At 38.2% G+C, this 25,380-nt stretch overlaps 1 protein-coding gene and 1 pseudogene across 1 annotated transcript in view; both read right to left on the bottom strand.

Moving 5' to 3' along the window:
* BABAM2 (BRISC and BRCA1 A complex member 2) overlaps nucleotides 1-25,380 on the bottom strand; it is a 442,279-nt gene that overhangs the window by 409,783 nt on the left and 7,116 nt on the right. The window lies entirely within an intron of this gene.
* Nucleotides 18,858-23,482, bottom strand: LOC137778101 (mitochondrial import receptor subunit TOM6 homolog pseudogene; annotated as a pseudogene).

The raw sequence follows: 25,380 nt of genomic DNA, 5'->3' as shown, positions 1-25,380 counted from the left end.
TGTTAAGATTAAGAGAAACATAATGAAAAGATGATAGTTCTCCTTAGGTTGACCTGAAACCTGAAAGGCAGATTCTAAATGGAATGTTAAGAACCAAGAATAGACCAGATTCTCTTGAAGAAGAAAACTTGAGAGAATTATTTACAATAACCAAAAGGTGGAAGCAACCCAAGTATCCACCGACTGATGAATGGATAAACAAAATGTAGTATATACATATAATGGAATGTTATTCAATAGCCTTAAAAAGAAAGGAAATTTGGGGACTTCCCTGGTGGTCCAGTGGTTAAGAATCTGCCTTCCAATGCAGAGGGTTTCGAACCTTGGTCAGGGAACTAAGATCCCACATGCCACAACTAGAGAGTCTGCGTGCCACAACTACTGAGCCCACATACTCTGAATCCTGCGCACCACAACTAGAGAGAAGCCTGTGCACCACAACAAAGAGCCTGCCCACCGCAACGAAAGATCCCATGTGCCACAACTAAGACCCGATGCAGCCAAAATCAATCAATCAATAAAAAGGAAGGAAATTTTGACATATGCTACAACATGGATAAACCTTGAAGATACTATACTAAGTGAAATAAGCCAGTCACCAAAGGACAAATACTGTATGATTCCATTTATATGAGGTACCTAGAGTAGTCAAATTCAAAAAGACAGAAAATAGAATGATGGTTGCCAGGGGCTGAGGGGAAAGGAGAAATAGTGTTTATTGGGTACAGAGTTTCAGTTTTGCAAGACGAAAAAGTTCTAGAGATGGATGGTGATAATGACGGCACACCAATCTGAATATACTTAATGCCACTGAACTGTAAACTTAAAAATGGATAAAATAGTAAATTTTATGTTATATTTTACCACAGTAAGGAAAAAAACTCAGTAGGAGAACTTGCTCTGTTGGATATCAAAAATTACTATAAATCATTAAAATAATGACATTGGTACAAAGACAGACAAATAGAACAGTGGAACAGAATAGAGAGTCCAGGGAAAGATCCTCACATATCTGGACACTTGATTTATGACAAAGGCATCTTTACACAGAAGTAAGGAAAGGAAATTGTTTTCGATAAATGGTGCTGGGTCAACTGGGTATACTTACAGTGAAAAGTATGAAACCTGATCCCTATCCTGGTAATATTCCACAAAAATCAAGTCTAAGTGGATTGAAGCTCTGAATGTAAACAGTGAAGAAAAATATTTTTAGAAGATAACTTGGGATGGAGAGAGATAATGTAAGAATATCTTCAAGAACTTGGGGTGAACAAAAATTCCCCAAAAGCACTAACTATAAGGGAAAAGATGGGTAAATAGGATCACCTTAATATTAGATCTCCCGTTCATCAAAAAACACCATTAAGGGAGTGAAAGACAAGCCACAGAGTGACAGATGATATCTGCAACCTATAAAATTGATTAAAGGCTCATATCCAGACCATATAAAGAACTCCTGTAGTGTTAATAAGAAAAAGATAACTAAGTTAGCAGACCCAAAGGAGCACTTCATAAAAAGGGATCCAAATGGTCGATAAACTTATGAAAAAGTGCTTATGCAAGTTCACATTTTCCTTTCCCATAATACTAAATAATTTTGAAACAGCTATTTTCATGATCTTCATCTCTTCTTTAATTGAATTTTTCTTAACTCTTATGGAAACATTTCCAAAAATTTGTGATGGGGGATACACATTTCTTTACTTGAAATCAATTTATAAGTATTTGTTGAACATTACTAAGATGACTATATAAAGTGTTACACCGGGCTTCCCTGGTGGCGCGGTGGTTGAGAGTCTGCCTGCCAATGCAGGGGACACGGGTTCGAACCCTGGTCTGGGAGGATCCCACATGCCGCGGAGCGACTAGGCCCGTGAGCCACAACTACTGAGCGTGCGCTTCTGGAGCCTGTGCTCCACAACAAGAGAGGCTGCCATAGTGAGAGGCCCGCGCACCGCGATGAAGAGTGGCCCCCGCTTGCCGCAACTAGAGAAAGCCCTCGCATAAATAAATAAAATTTAAAGTGTTACACCTAACAGGTCAATGGTCCATGGTCTGTCTTCACGTGAGTATGTAAGACAACGCACTAGGATGCAGGAAGAAAAACTCAGGGGAAAAGAGTGTGTGTGTGTGTGTGTGTGTGTGTGTGTGTGTGTGTATGCATATATATGTATATGTATGTGTGTATATATATATATATATGCATATATATGTATATGTACATGTGTGTGTATATATATATATGGACAGAGAGAGAGAAATTAATCCTTACCAATACGTAATATACAGACTGACCCTGGCACTCTCTTTCAGTTCCCACATAGTTGTTCAAGTGCCCTGAGTTTAAAAAGATTACTTTTTCAGGTATGACAAGTGAAAATACCATGTTAAAATTATGTAAATTATGTTTACAGTAATGCTTATTTCATTTTATATCATTTTTTAAATTTTTATTTTATATTGGAGTATAGTTGATTAACAATGTTGTGCTAGTTTCAGGTGTACAGCAAAGTGATGCAGTTATACATATACATATATCTTTTTTCAGATTCTTTCCCATATGGGTTATTACAGAATACTGAGTAGAGTTCCCTGTGCTATACAGTAGGTCCTTGTTGATTATCTACTTTATATACAGTAATAGTGTGTGTATCATTCTTTTCAATATATGTCATATATGTTTTATAATATACAAGTATGTTTTATAATTAAATAAATATGCATGTATTAGGGGTTCATAATCAAATTATTTGAGGTACATAATCAAAAAAGATCACTGCTATAAGAGATACAGAAAGGAGTCTCTATTCTCAAGAACCTTGAACTGTAATCAGAAGACAAAAATCAAACCTGTGAAAGTCAAACAAGGCACAATTTAAATAACAATTCAAGACAACAATAGATACCAGTCACAAAGCAATTAACATGATTAATTGCCAAATTAGTGGTGAAAGAAAATAAGCACAATAGGAGTTGAGAGAGCAGAGAAACCACTTTCAGCAGGTAGTCAAGGAAGGTTCACTGGAACCCGGGCTCTAAGAATTAGTTGGATCTGATCAAGAGAGAGGAAGGAAAACTAAGTACCTGCAAGTGTCCTTAAATAGGGCAAAACCAAGGAGACAGATGCTCTGCTAAAACAAAAGCTCTATAATAAACTAGAGTACATTAAACCTTGGATCCCTTAGTGCTCAGCAGCCTACCTGGTGGCACACAGGAGGCACCTGAAAACTACTGCATATATAGTACAGGTGAGCAAGTGGAGCCGGAGAGGACAAGTGTACTCCAAGGTCATATCAAAGTTGAAACAAATTACATAAATGTCCTGGATGGATTCCTATTCCAACTGTGGGAATGCTGGTGATTCTTACATTAAAAAATATTATAGAAATACCCAGGGACAAGGCCAACTTACATACTGTTTTTTGTTTGTTTGTTTGTTTGTTTTTTAATTTATTTATGGCTGTGTTGGGTCTTCGTTTCTGTGCGAGGGCTTTCTCTAGTTGCGGCAAGTGGGGGCCACTCTTCACCGCGGTGCGCGGGCCTCTCACTATCGCGGCCTCTCCCGTTGCGGAGCACAGGCTCCGGACGCGCAGGCTCAGTAATTGTGGCTCACGGGCCCAGTTGCTCCGCGGCATGTGGGATCTTCCCAGACCAGGGCTCGAACCTGTGTCCCCTGCATTAGCAGGCAGACTCTCAACCACTGCACCACCAGGGAAGCCCTTACATACTGTTTTTTACAATTAATGTACAACATAATTTTAGAAAAAGCAATTTTTATATCAAGTACTTAATTTGTTCAATAAAAATATTCCTGTAACAGTTTTAGGCCACCATTTTCATTCCTTGACCCCAAACATGACCTAAATGGATGTATTCCCTATTCTCTGAACTCTGCTTTATATTTTATACCATTTATAACCTATATGCTAAATCCCAATCTCAATTCCTGCTCCTTACAGGAAAGGACTGGAGAGTATTTATCTTGGCATGCTCCAGTGGCTCACGTTCTCAAGGGAATGAACTAGCAGAGCTTTGATCTTCCTCTTACTGATTTTCATGATATTCGTTTTATTTGTTTGTATCTCCACAGTGCCTCACACTTACTAGGTGCTCAGTATATTTCTTCTTATGAAAAATAAATTTGAACACTGCTATATTTAAAATAGATAACCAACAAGGACCTACTGTACAGCACAGGGAACTCTGCTCAATATTCTGTAATAACCCAAATGGGAAAAGAATTTGAAAAAGAATACATACATGTATATGTATAACTGAATCACTTTGCTGTACAACTGAAACTAACACAACATTGTTAATCAACTATACTCCAGTATAAAATAAAAATTTAAATAAATAAATAAATTTGAGCGAACATGAACAGTACAAAGGCAGGGTACAGAAAAGAATAAATGGAAAACTGGTAGGGGACAGGGGAGGACAGAGAGAAGAAAAAACAACAAGAAAAAGTACAAGAGTGAACCGCAGTAGAAACAGACAACAAGGTGGAGGTAAAAATGGAGAAGGGGAGAGAGAATGGGAGAGCGGAGGGAAGAGGGAGAGTTAATAGATTCTGAAGTGTCATTAAAGGATTCCCTTTCCTGTTGGTGAGAGGTGCTTTCCAAAGATGAAAGAAAAGTTTTTTAAATTCTAAAATTCTTCTCTTTAAGTGATTATGAAAAAACTTAGCATCTGCTATATGAGCATATCTGGAACTACAAGATAATGGGACAAATGTGCCATCCATGGATTTTAGGTGTAGGTGGTTTTAGAGGATTTTTTTCTTAGATTGCCATTTGAGATACAATTGTTATACACTATGAATTTTAAAGCCTCGTGCAGGTTAAATAATCGGTCTCTTCCTTGGTTTCCTCATCTGTAAAATGGGGATGACAGTCACACTCCATGGAGCTGTTATGAGGATCCACTGACTTGATACATATAAAGTGCTTAGAACAGGGCCTGGCACAGAGTATATAATTACTGTTAGGAGTATTCAAAAGCACAAATTGCAAAACCAGAAATATGGAGAAGGAAAGTCTATCTCAAACACTGTATTCATTAAAGCCTTAATTTTGCTTGGGTAATAATTTTCAGAATTTAAAGCAAACAAACAAACAAAAATCTTCAATTGACCCCCTCAACTCATTACTATGCCTTCTTTATTCCACAGACAAAAATTATCAGAAGGGGTCCCATCGTGCAGAGATTGAATCAGAGCAGTAAAATGATTTTCCCAGGTCCCAAGTCAAATCTAATGGAGCTCAGGATGCCCCTCATGTTGCACAGCAGGACCCACAGGCGAACAAAGAGAAGAATATCAGCTGGAGGATCTAAGTGGTAGCAGAGCCGGAAGAGAACAGAAGGAGCCATCAGAGAAAAGCAAGGAGGGGAAGCCTCTAGTCTAGACCAGAGGCTTTCACACCTTTCTGATACACAGTAAGAAACTTACATATCACCACTTTATACCACCACTCACTACACACACATGTGCTGAGTATATATGTACATATACGGGTACGTGTGTATACACGAGTGTCTATGTGTCTATATATACAAATTGAAACATTTTTCTGTAATACTTAGCTCTACTACATGAAATGCACTGATATTTTTTATTCAATTCTATCCTATTTCATATTTTTTTTAATGTGGATCGAGACCCACTAAAATGATTTTATAACACACCAATGGGTTACAACCTGCCAATGGTTTGCAACACAAAGCTCTGTCCAATACAACCTCAGAGAATATAACTTCCAGAAAAATGAACATAACAGTACTGTACTCCACACTGGTTAAAACCATCCCTCAAACATGTCATTCAGCTCTAGGTATTACACTTTGAGAAGCAGAGAGACTAACTGGATCACATTCAGAAAAGCCAACAAGAATGGTAAAAGGACACAAATCACATGGTATAAGCAAAGGCTATGTGTCAGCCTGCAGAAGAGAAAAATACAAAACATGACAGCTATCTTCATTTATGTGAAGTGCTGTCGCATCGAGGACTGATTGTTTGTTCCATACTGTGTCAAGATGTAGAAGTGACACAAAAGCACTTTCTAACAGCACAGCTGCCCAATAAGTGGCCTTGGGACTCATGGAGTTTCCCTGTGACTGGAGATACGCAGGCACAGCCTGGGCAGGCGCTTAGCAGGGAAGCATTAGAAGGGGCTAATATATCACATGGTGGTTGTTAGGGTTTAATGCCTTCCGATCCTGAAATTCTGTTAACTCTAGACTAGATTAAGACAATATTATACTATAACACGACTTAAAAAGCCAACACCAGTTCTTTATTAAGTTTTTATAAAGAAATGAATTCTACCATGAACTACATTAAACCACCTGAAATGGCAAATGTTAACATTTTAACAAAAAACAATATAATAAAAATTGACTTAATGTGCCCAGCCCAGTCAATAAAAATCATCAGTTTCGACAGAAAAACTGAAATGCCACCCAAGTCACTGGCATAGTGTTAAGATGTTTATCAACTTAGAAAATATAAATCCATATATAGCTTTAACAAGCAAATAGCAAAAAATGTTTGATCTTTTTTTTTTTTTTTTTGGTGGGGGTGGGGTGCCATGCCACACAGCATACGGGATCTTAGTTCCCCCACCAGGGCTCAAACCCGCGCCCTCTGCAGTGGAAGCGCAGAGTCCTAACCACTGGGCCGCCAGGGAAGTCCTTAAATGTTTGATCTTTAGAATGCGCAGGAATAAAGGAAGAAGGTTTCCCCAGAAAAGACTATACTGTAAACATTCTCTCCTTACTCAAAAGTCATGCTTCTTTGGTCTATATGTAGAATACATAAACAAAGTAATGATGCTCTGTCTGAGTTTTTACTGAACCAACTAACTGAAAGTTTTGAGAGAAGTCTTCATTCTTATAAGCTTCTAACATATTTGTTCTACTGTATTTGTTTCAAAAGAAAAAGAAACCAGTATCTCAGATTATCCAATGTGTAGCTAGGAATTACTTATCACTAATGTACTACACTGTCTCACCCCTCAGGTAGAATTCTCAAAAAGGCCAACTCCGGGACCGTCAGAATGTAGAAATCCTCTGAATAGTGACACTCAAAGTGGGGCCCATGGACCAGTGCTAGACTATAAACTATTACTAATCCATGACGAGACAAGCACAGATACTGAGAGTAAGAATTTAGAAACTTTTAGAGCAATTTATAAGAGTAGTTTTAATTTTGATGAATCTAATATAAAGAAGGATCTAATATAAATATTTCATTTTTCTAGTAATTCTTTCTTATTATATTTTAGAAAAGTATCAGTTGGTGACAGACTGGAAGTTTTTTAAAACTCTAGTCCTTCACCAAAGACAGTTTGAGAAACATTTATCTAAATATCCTTTAAATGCTGAAGGTCCTTGACCATAAAGATAAACTGCTTTACTTTGATGTCCCCCAATCTCTCTATTCCCTTTGGTTTTCCCACTACAGTAACAAACACTATTTACTCCTTGCCAAGTGTTCTTTTGATATCCCTGCTAAGTTGACAGTAATATCAATATAGCTCACTGCTTAAAATTTATCATTGGATTATCTATCTGACTGCTCAGAATTTGTAACACTACTTCATTTGCATCCAGATGTAGCTCCAACACGTTCTTGGATTCATTCCTGTTAAGAAGATATTAACTAATTTGACGATCCAGTTTGGAAGGGTCACCCAATCTTATAATATGACTGCTGGCATAATCTGTGGCAGCAAGTCATAATTTTTTAGAAAGTCTAAAGATAGTATAGCTCAGTTCTAAATCCTAGGCCTCCACACCTAAAGTATTGGCCTGCTGCGTCCTGAACTCATGATTAAAGACCTGGTATCTCTGCAATTCTGCCAATCTACCTGGACTCTCAATTCTCCATTTGAACTATTTGGTCCCCAGAATCCCTTCTGATTACACATTCTTTTATTTCTTACACAAATATGTACAAAGATGGATATACTAAATATATAGTAGTCCCCCCTTAAATGCAGTTTTCCTTTCCAAGATTTCAGTTACCAACGGTCAAAGTCTGAAAATATTACATGGGAAACTCCAGAAATAAACAGCTCATAAGTTTTAAGTTTCATGCCCTTTCTGAGATCTCGGGCTGTCCCATCAGGAATCCCCAACCATGTCATAGTCTGTTCCTGACATACAACTGCTGACATCATCAGGGCTCAATGATCCAAGATCACCTGAAGCAGATGATCGTCCTCCTGACCAACCATCAGGTCATTAGTAGCCTAACACTAAGGCACAATTCTTGTACCATTTACCTCACTTCACCTAATCATGTAGGCATTTGATCACCTCCATCATCTTAAGAAGAAAAAGGGTGCTTACAGTACAAGATATTTTGAAAGAGAGACCACAGTCACATAACTTTTTTACCGTATATTGTTATAATTGTTCTATTTTATTATTGTTGCTGTTAATCTCTTACTGTGCCTAATTTATAAATTAAACTTTATCATAAGTATATATGGAGCTCAGTACTATCTGTGGTTTCAAGCATCGCTGGGGGTTCTTGAAACATATCTCCCATGGATAAAGGGAGACTAGTGTATTTATAAAAACCTGCCAATAACAAACAACTCCTGAAGACATTTTTATTATCCAAAAATATAATCAATACTACTCTTAGGAAAAATTAAATAAATACACAGGGCTGTGCTATAAGAAATTATTCCAGAATGCCAATAATTACATGCTTTTAGCTAAAATTTGCAACATCACTTAAGCTTCCAACTGTTCAATAACTTGAATAATGGAAAAAAGCAAAAAAAAAAATACGAAGGAGTCTGAGAATTTAGGTCAAAGAATGAATCAGTGACAGACAATAAAATAACTACATGTGTTTAACTTGTGCCCCAGTTCCAACTATGAAATTGTTTAGTCTTTAATTTGTAGACATCTACAAACTCTTGTCAAATTATCTGCAACACTGAGAGCCAGCTCATTTGTAGTAACTTATTGCCTAGAAAATATTGTTATTTTAGACAGCTACTTTTTCTGAATGACTTCTAATACTGACCTCTTCCTGATGTTTAAGTTTTAGTCTCAACTGCCTAAGAAATTTCTGAAATCCATCCAGTAAATGGGTTTTCTTACTACCATATCTAAAGATGTTTCACAAATGTAGATGGCCAAAACACCTGTTTCACAGTATACTATATTAATAAGTGATTCCTATCTTTTTCTGGCCAATGCTTTCTTGAAAAATAAATAAATAATATCTGGCAGAGAAGACCTGGGATCCAGTCCTGTTCTCCACCACTTATCAGCTAAGTAACCCTGAATGAGTTGCTTAATCTCTCTGAGACTTATGTCCTCACATGTTTTAAAAAAAATTTTAAAGGGATGATTATAAAAACATTCCTCACAGATTTACTGAGGGCAAAAAAGAGCCAATGAAAAAAAGAGCTTTATACTACTCACAAATGCTAAATACAGTTATTGTCCATTTCTTTATGGTAAAAAGATGATAGATAGATAGATAGAGAGAGAGACAGATAGATAGATATTGTCTATTTAGAGCTCTGAATCCACTGGTGGCCATGGTCAGTATCCAATATCCAATTCACAGTAAAATAAATTTTATATTCTTTCCCAGGAATGCTATTGAAAGTTCTGTCATTCCTACAATATAAAGTATATACTCACACAAAGAGTCCTGATGATAAACCTACACCGGGAAGAGCACAAAGTGACAAAGATGCTCTCTTTTGAATTTCATTCTTCCTCAAGTCCGTTTCTTCTACCTTCTATCCCAATGTCTGTGTTTTCTCCTAATACTAATAAAAATTTCCCCTGATGCTGTCTCATCCCTCTGGGCTCCTACAGCAGAAACTGTTTTTAAGCCAGATCTACCTTTTTTTAAATGAATCACACAAGTAAAAACCTTTCACTATAAAAAAAATTATAATACTATGGAAATCAAAGTACCAAGTATCCCTTCACGGCTCATACTCCTTCCCTCTCCCAAGTTAACCACTGAATTGAGGTTTTTAAATATCCTTCCAAACCTTCCTCCATACGTTTAGATATACATATGTACACATGTATAGAAGACTTCTGTACACAGATACAGTCATACAATACCTGTTATACTGTAGACTGACACTTAACCTACTTGCCATTCAGTCCTGATCAACACTCCTCTAGTGGCACTTTGGCAATACAGACAGTACTTCCCAGTGGTGGGTCACTGAGATCATTCCACTCACAGCACAGTTTCTTAGAGCTTCAACAAGTATTTACTGAGTGCCTACTTTGTGCCACATACAGGGTGTAAGGTCCTGAACAAAACAGGCATGGTGCCTGCCTTCATGGAGCTAAAAGTATGGCATAAGACACAGCATTAAATAAATAATCAGCTGTGAATATAATTTCAAATGGCAGAAGTGCTAAAATAAGATGTTACAGGAGCAACCTAAATGGGAAAAGAATTTGAAAAAGAATAGATACATGTGTATGTATCACTGAATCACTTTGCTGTACACCTGAAACTAGTACAACATTGCTGATCAACTATAATCCAATATAAAATAAAAAGTTAAAAAAAAAATAAGATGTTACAGGAGAACACAACCAGGAAATCTAATTTAGATGGGGGCTAGGAGAGCCCTCTGAAACTCTGAAAAATTTACATTCAAGCTAAATCTGAAGCATTGTAGAAATCAAACAATTCATAACAGGAGGAGAAAGAATGATCCAGGAAAAGGAAGAAGGTGAGCAAAAGCCCCCACTGGAAAAGGGCTTGGGGCCTTCTGGTAACAAAGAGAAGGTCAGTGAAGCTTTACGGAAGTAAACCACGGGGAAAGCAACACAATATAAGGCTGAACAGGGGAGAGGTGCCCAATCACATGGCAAATCATTGAGCATTTGGAGGTTTTATTCTAAGAGCAAAGGGAAGCCATTCAATAGCTCTGAATGATCACAAGATCTACTTTTGATTTTTAACTTACATTTTTTAGATTTCCTGAAAATAATATAAATGGCTGCTAGGTAGAAAACAGATGAGAGAGGAGCTAGAACACTTGTGAAGAGACTAGTCAGACAACAGCTGGTGGTGCTGACACTGCAGATGGAGGGCAGTGGCTGGACTGGAGGCCAAAGAGCCTCTGAGAGGAGCTGATGAGGCTAAAGAGACACGTGCATTTCAGGAAGTAATGATATCTTGGGCTTCCCTGGTGGCGCAGTGGTTGAGAATCTGCCTGCCAATGCAGGGAACACGGGTTCGAGCCCTGGTCTGGGAAGATCCCACATGCCGCGAAGCAGCTGGGCCCATGAGCCACAGCTGCTGAGCCTGCGCGTCTGGAGCCTGTGCTCCGCAACAAGAGAGGCCACGATAGTGAGAGGCCTGCGCACCGCGATGAGGAGTGGCCCCCGCTTGCCGCAACTAGAGAAAGCCCTAGCACAGAAACAAAGACACAACACAGCCAAAAAAATTAATTAATTAAAAAAAAAGAAAAAGAAGTAATGATATCTTGAAGTCCACACTCAGGATTGGGACAGGATTCCATTTCAGTAGCTCACTTTACTGAGGAGTCCCTCTCAATGGCTGTACGCTTGCCTCTGGCTTTCTTCACCCTTTCTTCTCTACAATCTTTTCCTGTCCCAATTTTATCTCCCCATATTGTCCCTCTGCCTCCCTCCATCGCTTCTTTTTTCCCTCCATAACCTTCTCCCTTACTTAGATACAATATGAAACTGAAATAATTTTTAAATGTTTACTTAATGAATAGTTAATTTAAAATCCAAAGGATTCAAACATGTATATATACATTCACCGAAAGATATGTACTAGAATGTTCACATCAGCACTATTCATAAAAGACAAAAACTAGGAGCTACCCAAATGCCCTCCAACAGCTGAAGAGATAAAACTGCTATGTTCAAATAATGGAATACTCCTTACTCAAGCAGGAGAATCAATACATCCACAACAATATAAAATCTCACAAACATAATGTTGAACAAAAGAAGCCAGACACCAAACGGCATTTTGTGGAATATAAATTCTACTTACATTAAGTTTTTTTTTAAAAAAAGGCGAAACTGGGCTTCCCTGGTGGCGCAGTGGTTGAGAATCTGCCTGCCGATGCAGGGGACACAGGTTCGAGCCCTGGTCTGGGAAGATCCCACATGCCGCGGAGCAACTGGGCCCGTGAGCCACAACTACTGAGCCTGCGCGTCTGGAGCCTGTGCTCCGCAACAAGAGAGGCCGCGACAGTGAGAGGCCCGCGCACCGCGATGAAGAGTGGCCCCCGCTTGCCACAACTAGAGAAAGCCCTCGCACAGAAACGAAGACCCAACACAGCCAAAAAATAATAATAATAATAATTAATAAATTTAAAAAATTTTTTTTAAAAAAAAAGAAAAGGCAAAACTAACCTATGCTTTCAGCAGGCAGGACAGTAGTTATCCTTGTGCATGTGACAGGGGAGGAAGAGCACCAGGAGGATGTGTGAGGAGCTGGAAACATGTTTCGCGGGCTGCTCACATGTTTCGCGGGCTGCTCATTACACAGACATGTTCAGTTTGTGAAAATTCACAGAGTTACATAACATATGATTAGGTGTACTTTTCTGCATGTATTCTGTACTTCAAAAAAAGTTTTTTAAAATCAATGAGTTTAGACCTTTAATGTCCAGGGGAAGGGAGCAGTAGCAACAACGAACCACTTCTTTGATCCATGATGCCCTGTAATGACCTTTTTCACCCCAGGAGACAACTGCGATATAGCCCTGAACTTGGAACCACGAAATCTACTCTCAGATTCCCAGCTTTATACTTATTGTTCTTCTACTGTGCCGTGTCCTACTCTAGGCACTGAGGACACAGCTGTGATGCCAGATGAGACCCCTGCCTTCTTTGAGGCAATATATGCTTGAAATTGGCAAGAAGCTGGATCCCGTAATGGAGAAAAACAGGGGAGACCTGCTTTTGATGGAATGGTCTAGCTAGACAACCCTGAACAAGTCACTTAACTTACTTGAGTCTCAGTTACCTCATCTGCCTTAAGGGATTATTATAAGGATCAAATGTGATAGTATCTTTCAAAGCACTCATAATGATAGCATTATTCATGATAACAGCTCTTATTACATTATTGTCCTTACTGCTCAATATAGAGTTGCTTGAGTTAACCAATGTCAGCCTGGTCTACACACTAATACAGTAACAATAACAAGGAATAATATTTTGGGGGTCGTTAATTCTCAATTAACAGGTTTCTACTCTGGGTAGAAGCAGGTGTATTGATAAACAGCTCTCCACTCCCTCTAGAGGGGTGCTAATGACACAAAGGCCTGACTCAATTTCAGCACAGCCTTCTCCAGCCTTTAAAGAGAAGCAAGCACAGAAAGACGGAGCTAAGAGAGGGGCAGGCTAGAGAAGTGATATCAGCTTCTCAGAGATCAAATTAACCAACCAAAGAACATATATGCAGTACCTTCATTTATTATCTGACCAGCACTTTCTTGGTACCACAATGAATCAAGGTCCATACTTAAAGGAGCTTAAGATATGGTATCAGAACTAAAATCAAACAAGGACAACAAATTTAGGGGAAAGCAAAAGGACTGAGCAGTCAGAGACTTAGTATCAAATCCTGGTTCTGCCATGTAGCAGCTTGGGACCCTCACCTTGACCTCTCAGGACTGCTTCCTTCCTTGTAACAAGAGGATGCCAACACCTACACCTTGTGCAGTGATGTTGCAAAAGGCAGTGTAGCTAATGTGCCTAGGACACGATGTGGTGGTGTAGCAGCTACTATTACTGCTACCATCATCGTGATTAGTTTATAGGAAGAATTCCACTAAAAGCCACTAGTATGCAGCCCAAAGTGTCTACACGTTGGTTCCCTCTATTCTTTCTGACTGCATTCCCTCAGTCCTACACGGAGCAGTATGTACTCAGATACATTTACACTATAAGGCTAAAAATACAGTGTGAACGTAAATCTATGTGCTCGCACAGACTGAAAAGGTAAAAAAGCCTCTTTGAGTTTTCAGAACCTCAGCTGCTTCTAAAACTATGAGGATGCTCTCCCTGCTACTTATTCTGGCTTAAATCTTGGGGCAGCCTCCTTTACAGAAGCTATTTTCATAAGAATTTACAGTTCAAGAATAAGTTCACAATTTCAGCACTGTTTTAGCTTTCCTCACAGTACTTAATTTAGTTTGCCTTCTCAGCCAAAGGCTTCAATCAAAGCATAAATTGAAGGAAAAAAAAAAATAAACAATGGTGAAAGACTGATAGCCTTTTCTGTAAGGTCAGGAATAAGACAAGGATGCCTGCTTTCACCACTTCTATTCAAAATAGTACTGGAAGTCCTAACAAGAGAAATTAGGCAAGAAAGAGATATAAAAGGCATCCATATCAAAAAAGAAGAAGTAAAACTACCTCTGTTTACAGATGACATGATCTTACATGCAGAAAACGCTAAAGATTCCACCAAAAAAAAACTGTTAGAACTAATAAACAAATTCACCGAAGTTGCAGGATACATAATTAACACACAAAATTCAGTGGCAGTTCCATATACTAACAATAAACAGTTTGGAGAGGAAATTACAAAAACAATCCCATTTACAACAGAATCAAAAAGAATAAAATACTTAGGAATAAACTTAACCGAGGAGGCAAAAGACTTGGACACTCAAACTACAGAACATTGCTGAAAGAGATTAAAGAAGGCACAGACAAATGGAAAGACATTCTGTGTTCACTGAAGACTGTTGAAATGTTGATATTACCCAAAGCGATCTACAGAGTCAATGCAATCTCTATCAAAAGCTCAATGACATTTTTTGCAGAAATAGAAAAAGCCATCCTAAAATTCAAATGAAAGCTCAAGGGATTCCCTAATATCCAACACAATCCTGAAAAAGAAGAACAAAGTTGGAGGTCTCACACTTCCCAACTTCAAAACTTTATATAAAGCTATGGTATTCAAAAGAGTGTGGTACTAGCATAAAGACAGACATATAGACCAACTGAATAGAATAGAGAGCCCAGAAATAAGCCCTCACATATATGATCAAATGATTTTCAACAACAATACTAAAAGCATGTAATGGCAAAAAGATTGTCTTTTCAGCAAATAGTGTTGGGAAAACTGGATATCCATGTGCAAAAAAAAATGAAGTTGAACCCTTATCTTACACCATACCCCAAAATTTTTAATTAAAAACTAAAAATGGATAAAGACCTAACCATAAGAGCTAAAATGATAAAGCTCTTAGAAGAAAACATAGGGGGAAAGCTTTATGACATTGGATTCAGCACTAATTTCTTGGACATGACACCAAAAGGACAGGCAACAAAAGAAAAAATAGATAAGCTAGGTTTCATCAAAAGTAAAAACTCTGTGCATCAAAGGATACTGTCAACCGAGTGAAAAGGCAACCCATGGAATGGGAGAAGGTATTTGCAAATCATATATCTGATAAGGAATTTGATATCCAGAATATATAAAGAACTCCTACAACTAGAAAACATCAACAAAAAAATTTAAATAGGCAAAGGACTTGAATAGACATGTCTCCAAAGAAGATACACAAATGACCAATAAGCACATGAAAAGATGCTCAACAACTTTAGGGAGATGCAAATCAAAATCATAATGAGATACCACTTCGTATTCATGAGGATGACTATTATTTTTTAAAAAAATTAAAAACCAACATGTGTTGGTGAGGATATGGAAAAATTAGAACCCTTGTGCATTGCTGGTGGCAATGTAAAATGGGGCAGCCACTGTGGAAAACAGTATGGTGATATCTCAAAAACTTAAACATAAAATTACCATATGATCCAGCAATTCCACTTCTGAGTATGTTCCTAAAAGAACTGAAAATGGACTCAGAAAGATGTTTGCACACCCGTGTTTATAGCAGCATTACTCACAATAGCCAAAAGGTGGAAGCAAACTAAGTGTCCATCAGTGGATGAATGGATAAACAAAATGTGGCCTATACATGCAATGGAATATTATTCAGCCTTAAAAATGAAGACAATTTTGACACATGCTACAACGTGGATAAAACTTGAAGATATTATGCTAAGTGAAATAAGCCAGTTACAAAAAGACAAATTCTGCATAATTCCACTTATACGAGGTACTTAAGGTAGTAAGATTCATAGACAAAAAATAAAATGGTGATTGCCAAGGGCTGAGGGAAGGGAGGAATGGGGAGTTATTGTTTAATGCGCAAGGAGTTTCAGTTTTGCAAGATTAAAAATGTTCTGGAGACGGATGGTGGTGATGGCTGCACAACACTGTGAATGTACTTAGTGACACTGAACTGTACACTTAAAAATGGTGAAAATGGTAAATTTGTGTTACGTATATTTTACCACATTAAAAACAAAGTATGTGCTAAGCCCGAAATTGAAACTCCATGTTAATAATTTACCGAACCACAAAAATTTTTAAATAATGCTTTTTAAATGGAAAAGTCTTAGGAGTCTATAGATGAAAAAAGCAATTGTTCTGAGGGCATTATACCTACTTAACAGTAGAACATCAAGATGTTTCCCAAAACTTCCACTTGATTCCAGATCTCTTATCAATAAGTTGGCAAGAGCAAAGGCTGAGATAAAAACCTTTTCAGAAAACAAAAAGGATACGTTTTTCAAAAAGTCAAGAGAAGCAAGGTCAATGGGAAAAACAGTTTTCATAACATGCCATTAGAAAGATAACCAAATGACTCAGGAAATGTGGCCCTGGAAAGGAAAATTACGAAATTATTTCTCAAGACCATGGCACCAAAAAGCAAGATTATTCAAGCAACGTGGAAGCTAAAAAGGGGTCTGTGTTACATGCGCATAAGGAGTCCTTTAACATATGACTGATGGCACAGGACAGTTAATTTGGAGCCCTGAAACAGATTTATGTACCTATCAACATGTATAAAAGAGCCCCGCTTTAATCTTAAAGAATTTTGCAGATTTGTCATTCTAATTAAACAAAAACTAGTCAAAAAGTACTACCTTAAAATTGCACAGAATAGAGAGGACAAAAGATAACAGTAGGAATGATTTTTTTTGTTCTCTTTAACAATGCAAAGTAGAGCTAGGAACAGACTAAATTAATCTTATACCTCTTTCCTTTACACGTTAGACTGGCTACTTCCCTTCACCTCTTCCCCTTCCCCAACTTCCATACCAAGTGAAGTCACACTGAAATTAAGTCACTGCAGGGCATGAAAAGCCCAAGACTGACAAACATTTAAAACTCCAGACTCAGATTTATCCTAGCATTCACCACCCCAGACTCTGTGAACACTGTGGAATCCTAGCAAAAGTTCCCAAGGCCAGTGCCTGCAGGGTTCACTGAGTCAAGGCCAACACCACCACGCTGACTTTTCCCAAAAAATCCTAAGTACAAAATATCCACAACCCCACCCACCACTGCCCTCACTAGCTCTCCACCTTCCAACAGGGCTCCCTAATCTAGCCTGCACACCATCTTACCAGGCCTTGCCAGGCAGGCTTCTTCAACCCTCTGCTAAGAACTGCTGCATGTCTCTGCCTAAGACAAGCAATGTTCAATCTCTAATAGCTGTTGAAAACTGTTAGGTTCTATCTGCTGGAAAAAAAAAAAAAAAAGTTGATATCTCCATGCTCATTCATTCTTCAACCTAATCAAATATTCCAAATTATATCCACCTGCAGGGTCTAAGTTAGCCACATTAACTTTTTCCTGTCTCCATAGATCTCCAAAAAATCAATGAACAGGATAGAGAGTTACCCTGGAAACAAAAGTCTCTGACTCTCCTGTCCTTCTCTGCTCTATGATTTCTGACCTTTGTAATACATGTGTGAGCTCCTTTTTTTTTTTTTTTTTTTTTTTTTAAAGATTTAATTTTATTTCTTTTTGGCTTCATTGGGTCTTCGTTACTGCGAGGGCTTTCTCTAGTTGCGGCAAGCAGGGGCTACTCTTCGTTGCAGTGCACGGGCTTCTCATTGCGGTGGCTTCTCTTATTGCGGAGCACAGGCTCTAGGTGCGTGGGCTTCAGTAGTTGTGGCACACAGGCTCAGTAGTTGTGGCTTGCGGGCTGTAGAGCGCAGGCTCAGTAGTTGTGGCACACAGGCTTAGTTGCTCGACAGCATGTGGGATCTTCCCGGACCAGGGTTCGAACCTGTGTCCCCTGCATTGGCAGGAGGATTCTTAACCACCGCACCACCAGGGAAGCCCCCATGTGTGAGCTCTTACCTTGCTCTGCTCGCCTGGGTCTTATTAGACAGCTCCTTTATATCGCTTGCATAGACACTCATTCTTTATAGAGTCCCTGATTCTGGAATGCCAATGTGATTCTACCAACTAACAACGATAATACAGTGAAATAATAAATATATATAATATACATATAAACTATGAAAATATATTATATATACATTATACATAATGTTACAATAATAATATAATAGTAGCTACTATTTATTGAGCACTATGACCAAGCTATTCTAAGTGCTTTATATAAGTTATTTCATTTCATCTCCATAACTACTTTTTATTTTGCCTTTATGTGCAGTCTTTATTTCAAGTATTTGTTAAAATACCATTAGGTTATTCCTCAGGACAAGAGCAAAGATCATCCCCTGCAGAAACTTAGGAACTATGTACAGAACTTTACAGAACAGAAAACAACACTGTAGCTGAAGCCTGACTGCTCACCAGTGATTGGTGTTCTGAGTGGACTCAGCAAAGAAAGGAAATCAGGCAGGGAAGGAAAGGTGCCCCTCTGGGCAAGTCTTATGATGGTCACAGACTGGAGGCTCTGTTTCTGGAAGGTTCAAGTACAGCACAGGGATTCTATGTGTCTTTTTGGCTACACGCCAGGCTGAGGGGCCATTAGTTTAATGTCACTCAAATTCCTGGCCAGCCAAACTCCCGCAGCAAAAAGTCCCAAACTGAGGATCAAGTTCTTCCAGAAATCATTCCTATCAGTGGCGAAGTGGTAGACACCCTGAAGCCAATATCCCACGTCGTCCAGAATTTCAGGAGCTTCATTTACCGAGCCAGCAGTGTTCATGTCAACCCCACTGGAAGCCACAGCAGCACTTTTGGGCTCCGCAAGGCCTCTCACCCCAATAACTACTTAATAAGATAATTATTAATATCATCCCCATTTAAGAGAAAGCACAGAAAGGGTATGTAACTTGCCAAAGGTCATAAGCTACTAAGCAGTAAAATCAGGATTCAAACTCAGACCTCATTGGCTGAAAAACCTACATGCTCACCATTATATCATGCTGTGATCCAACACCTCTAAAGATGGCTCACTGGGCTCCAGCCCCATCCACCTTGACTTCTGGCTTGTGCCTACCCAGCCCCTCTCTCCAGCCTTGCTTGAGCTCTTCTGGTCCTGGCTATGTTTCTTTTCTCCAAATTCTTAAGTATTCTTAAGTATTCTGATAAGAGATTACTGAAATATTAAATTTTCCAATATGTCTCCTGATTCTACTTTAAATTCTATAATGGCTTTCATATATGCCAATAAACCACTAAGAATTTCCATATGATAGCAGCCAAAGAATAAACACCTAGGAGGTTAACAGTAAATGTGCAGGAACACAATGAAGAAAACACAAATCTTTATTCACATACACAAAAATGGATGTGAATAAGAGAAATTGACCATATTGCTAAAGATGTATACTCAATATTATAAAGCAGGAATACTCAATATTGTAAGACTATGATCCATGGGCCACTTAACCTATTTTTTTAAATAAAATTTTATTAGAACACATTTATTCATTTTTGTATCATCATAGATTTTGTGCTACAATGGCAAAGCTAAGTAGCTGCAACACAAACAGTAAGATGGTAAATATTTTAATACCTAAAATATTTACTTCTGACCCTTTACAGAAAGTTTGCTGACCCTTGTTGTAAAGATGTCCATTCTCTCTAAATAAATAAAGAAGTTTTATGCAATGTCAAACTCCCAGCAGGTGAGACCACAAGTACTCGAACATATTATAAAGCTATAATAATTGAAAAGCTATATAATTGTACAAGGCAAATACAGACCATTGAAAAGAAATAGAAGGTCAGAAATAAATATAAGAATTTAGCATATGAGATGGCATTTCAAAATAGTGACAGAGTAAAGGATTTATTTTATAAACAGTGCTGGAATAACTAGATAATTATTTAGAAAAGTAATAAAATCCCATTTCTACAGTGTATTATACACCAAAATAAATTCCAGATTAATTGACTACTTTTCAATAAAAATGAAACTATTACAGAAGAAAATATAGGTGGTCTCAAAGTAGAAAAGGCATTAATTGTGCAAAATGTTAAAAAAATCCATGAAGGAAATAGATTTGATGACAACTTACAAAGTAAAAGTTTTGGCATATCAAAGATAAATACAAAAGGAGATTCTTTACAACCCCATGTTATAGCAAAAGATAGATACAAACTGAACAACTATCAATAATAACTGATTAAATTATAGTACATTCACACACTGGAATATTATGCAGAGATTAAAAAGGAGGCAGCAGCTCTATAAGTACTAATATGAAATAATCTTCAAAATATCAAGTTAATATGAATGTTTAATATGTTACTATATCAGTTATCTATTACTACATAACAAGCCATCCCAAAACTTAGTGGCTTAAGAAAACAATTTTTATTTCTCATCAATCTGTGGGTTGGCCAGTCAGTTCTGCTGGTCTCTCCCTGGCTCACCCACTCAGCGGCACTCAGCTGATGGGTTGGCTGTGGAGCTGAGCACAGCTGGGACAGCTGGGATACCTGAGCCATTCTTTCTAAAGGAAACTAGACCAGGAGACTCCTGAACATGGTGGTGGGGCTCTTCCACAAGAGTGAAGCAGAACACAAGGCCTCTTAGGGCCTAGACTAAGAAGCCACACGACATCATTTTCACCACACTCTACTGGTAAAAGCAAGTCACAAAGCCAGCCCAGATTCAAGGGGTGAGGAAGTAGACTCTACCTGCTGATGAAAGGAAGGACAAAATCATATTCAAAGGAGAAGAGATAAATAAAGATAGGCAGGCCTTATCAGGAGCCATTACTGTAATAATTTACCACAGCTATTGCTTATAGAGAAATAAAAAAAAAAAAAAGAGGGCTTACATCTACAAAGAACACCTCTAAAAAGAAGTAAAAGAAGCTGGTAAGCAGTAGTTTCCTCCAGAGAAGAAAATTTGGGGAAAGGAATAGAAAGGAGACTTATCTTCTGCTTAATACCCTTTTGTATCTTTTATTTTTTTTATCTTTTATTTTTTTGTATGCTGTACATTTATTACTGCCTCAAAAATGAATGCTATTTAAGATATTCTGCATATTGAATAAATTAATTTAATTGAATGACACTGAAAACTTCGGGAAAAACCATCTATAATACCTGTGACAAAAGGTTAATCTTCATAATATATAAAAAGTTTACAAATCAATAAGAAAAAGACAAATACCCCACCAAAAAAATGGACAAATGTCATGAATTCGTAATTTTCACACACACACACACACACACACACAGACATGCAAACACATGCCAATAAATGAAGCAAAATAAAAGAGCAAATACCATTTCCATCTATTGAATTAGCAAGTAATATTACAAAATTTATAATACTGATATTATCAAAACTAGAGGAACTAGCATCCTCATATACTACTAGTGGGAGTATAAATTGATAATACATTTCTGAAAACAAGTATGTGTATATTTACATATCCTTACATATAAATACAATAAACCAATATACTAAATACATCAAAAGCCTTAAAATTTACATACTCTTTGGTCTAATAACTGAAATTTTGCTGACACATAGGAATATATACATCCATATAGGCACTTTAACTTTTTATAGCCCCAGAGAAAAGACCTCCAGATAATGAAACTGACAATCACCTAATGAAAAGGCCAGGTTTTTTACTGCCTGAAAAACAGTTCCTGGACCCAATTCCAATGTATGTGTGGAGGCTACCCCATACCAACAGCAATTCTCACCCTACTGGTGTCTGACAATTCAACTCAATTCTGACACTGTCTATCCAGAGATAAAATCAGATTCCACAGTTAAAGGGCTCAGTCCCATAAGACCACCTCCACTTCAGATGCCAGGGACCCACCGGCTATAAATCAGAGGTTCCCACCACCCCCTCCTCAGGTTCTACTAATTTGCAAGGAAAGCTCACAGAACTCAGGAAAACCCATTTACTCACTAGATTACTGACTCACTATAAAGGGACATTAAAGGATCGAATCAACAGCCAGAACTTCTGGGTTTTTATGGCAGCTGCATTACATAGGCATGATTGATTAAATCATTGGCCATTAGTGATTGATTCAACCTCTAGCCCCTCTTCCCTCCCCAAAGGTCAAGGGGTGGGACTGAAAGTTCCAACCCTCCAAGCACATGGTTTGTTCTCCTGGCAACCAGCTCCCACCCTTGGGTGGGATCCAAAAGTCACCTTCCCTCAAGCATTTTCAGGAACTGAGGACAAGAGACCAAATATTACTTCACCGCTCTTGTCATTCAGGAAATTTCAAGGGTTTGGGAAGCTATGAGCCTAGAACTGTGGCTGAAGACCAAATATATATGAGATAAATATAAATCACAACACCACACTGCTTGATCACAATGCAGTGAGGCTCAGTAGTTGACAAGCCCACCTATGCTCAAAGAGCTTCAAATTCACATTTTAGAACCTCAGCCTTTAATAGACATGGACAGCCAAGAATCATCAGTTTAAGGAAAGCCACCAACATGAAAGACAGAGAGCAAAACAGAGATAATGCAAGGTATAGAAGAAATATTTAAACATTTTTTAAACATTTAGTCAACTATACCTCAACTGAAAAAAAAAAAACTACAATTAATATCCTACAGAAAAGAAAATACTGCATCCATAAAACAACAATATGTGTTGGGGGTTCCCAAACTTACAGATCAAGGCCTCCAAAATTCAAAAGGAAGATAATGCGCAACCTACACTTTTGCACCTGCCCAAATTATCAACCAAGTTTAAAGTAGAATAAAGATATTTTCAGACTTGCAGGAACTCAAAAATGAACCTCCTCTTCTCCTTTTCTTAGGATGCTATTGGAGTACATGCTCCAACAAAGCTAGAGGGTAAAACAAGAAAGTAAGATATGAGATTCAACACAGGAAAGAGGCTAAGGGAATGATACAGTGATACAATGAGAGCTGCCTGGCAGACCTAGACAACAATCAATCCAGATTAAAGCAGCTCCTCCATCAATCTTCTCACCTTCCCATGTCAGCAGATGGCATGACCATCTACCTACCCACTCACTCAAGCTAACAAAGAAGTCATTCTTGATTCTCTCTCAAAACCCAAATTTAACAAACTCATCATTTTACCTTCTAAACAGCTTATAAATACATTCACTTCTTTCCATCTCCATTGCCACCACCATATTCCAAGACTCCACCATCTCTCACCTGGTCTATTGTAATGGACAGCTAACTAGTCTACCTTATCCTGCACAAGCCATTTTCCATATAACAACCAGTGATTTTTTTTAATATAAAGAAGATCATGTCACTCTGCTTAAAATCCTTCAATAGCTTCTCATTCCACCCAGAATAAAATCCAAGTTCCCAAACATGGCCCACCCGGCTCTGTATAATCTGGCCCCTGACTATCTTTAGAATCTCATTTCCCTCTCACACTCCCTCCCTATAGTCCAACCACAGTGGCCTTGCAGATCCTTGAACATGGGAAGCTTTCTCCTGCCTTTGAACATGGTATTCCCTTTTTACAGCAAATTCCCCAGCTCTTTGTTGAATTATCCTCATCTTTCATGATTCACCTTTAAATGTCATTTCCTCATAGAGAGCTTTTCTAACCATCAATTCTCAACTAGCCCCTCACCAGGTCAGTTTCCCTTCATTTCCTTTCCTCCATGAGTTAAAAAGAGGGGGTTTTGTTCAATGAATTACAGTACGTCATAATAGAACAGTATGCAACCATTTAAATGAAGTTATTGAGACTTCCCTGGTGGTCCAGTGGTTAGGACTCAGCACTTTCACTGCCATGGCCCAGGGTTCAATCCCTGGTCGGGTTACTAAGATCCCACATGCCACGTGGCATGGCCAAAAAATATATATAATAAAATAAATGAGGTTAACAAAAAGTATTTAGGATATACGGTTAAGCAAGACAAGTTTTAAGTATTAGAATAAGATGGATGAGGAGAAATTTTTCTACCAGCTATCATGACATACTATAAAGTTGTAATGGTTGATACAGTGGGAACTGGCACAGGACAAGGAGGCTGACTGATCAGGACAGAAAGCCTAGAAACAGATCCATGAGTGATGTAAACTTGACTTAATAAGAGAGGTAGCATTGCAGGGCCACAGGCAAAGGATGACCTTTTCAATAAATGATGCTGGGACAACCAATTATCCATTGGGGGAAAAAACTATACTCCTATCTCACAATATATTTTACAGAAAAAATAAATTCCTATTTAAAGACCAAAAAAGGAAAACTTTAAAATTCTTAGAGAAAGATATATTACTTTTGTGTAGGACAGAATTTCCTGAAGTGGTCCCTTTCTCTCTCTTACAAATACACACACACACACACACACACACGGGCACAAATCTAAAAAGGAAAATATTGATGAATCTGACTTCATTAAATTAAAACTTCTGGACATCAGTAGCACCAAATTAAGAACATAAGCCACAGACTAAATGCAGATATTTGTAATATATGTAACTGCCGAAAGATTAGTATCCAAAATACGTAAATAATATTTTAAGATCAATAAAAAAATATATAAACAATCCACTTAAAAGATGGGCAGGGCTTCCCTGCTGGCGCAGTAGTTAAGAATCCGCCTGCCAATGCAGGGGACACAGGTTCGCTCCCTGGTCCGGGAAGATCCCACATGCCACGGAGCAACTAAGCCTGTGCACCACAACTACTGAGCCTGTGCTCTAGAGCCCGGGAGCCACAACTACTGAGCCTGCGTGCCACAACTACTGAAGCCCATGCTCCTAGAGCCTGTGCTCCGCAACAAAAGAAGCCACCACAATGAGAAGCCCACGCACCACAACGAAGAGTAGCCCCCCATCGCCGCAACTAGAGAAAGCCCGCGTGCAGCAATGAAGACCCAACGCAGCCAAAAACAAATAAAAAATTTTTTTAAAAAGAGTATAAAAAAATTAATTAATTAAACAAGAATCCCGGCCTTAATACTGACAGCCTAGCAACGGAGTTTAGAAACACACATAATCTTAGATAAGGTAGAAAGATTTAGTTGCCATAAGAGAAATAAAGATGAATTGCGATTAAAAAAAAAACAAAACTTACTTTGCA

Source organism: Eschrichtius robustus, chromosome 15 (assembly GCF_028021215.1).
Source record: "Eschrichtius robustus isolate mEscRob2 chromosome 15, mEscRob2.pri, whole genome shotgun sequence".
NCBI classification, from domain to species: Eukaryota; Metazoa; Chordata; class Mammalia; order Artiodactyla; family Eschrichtiidae; genus Eschrichtius; species Eschrichtius robustus.
The sequence above is the reverse complement of the archived record's forward strand: the minus strand, read 5'-3'. Positions and strand labels throughout refer to the sequence as shown.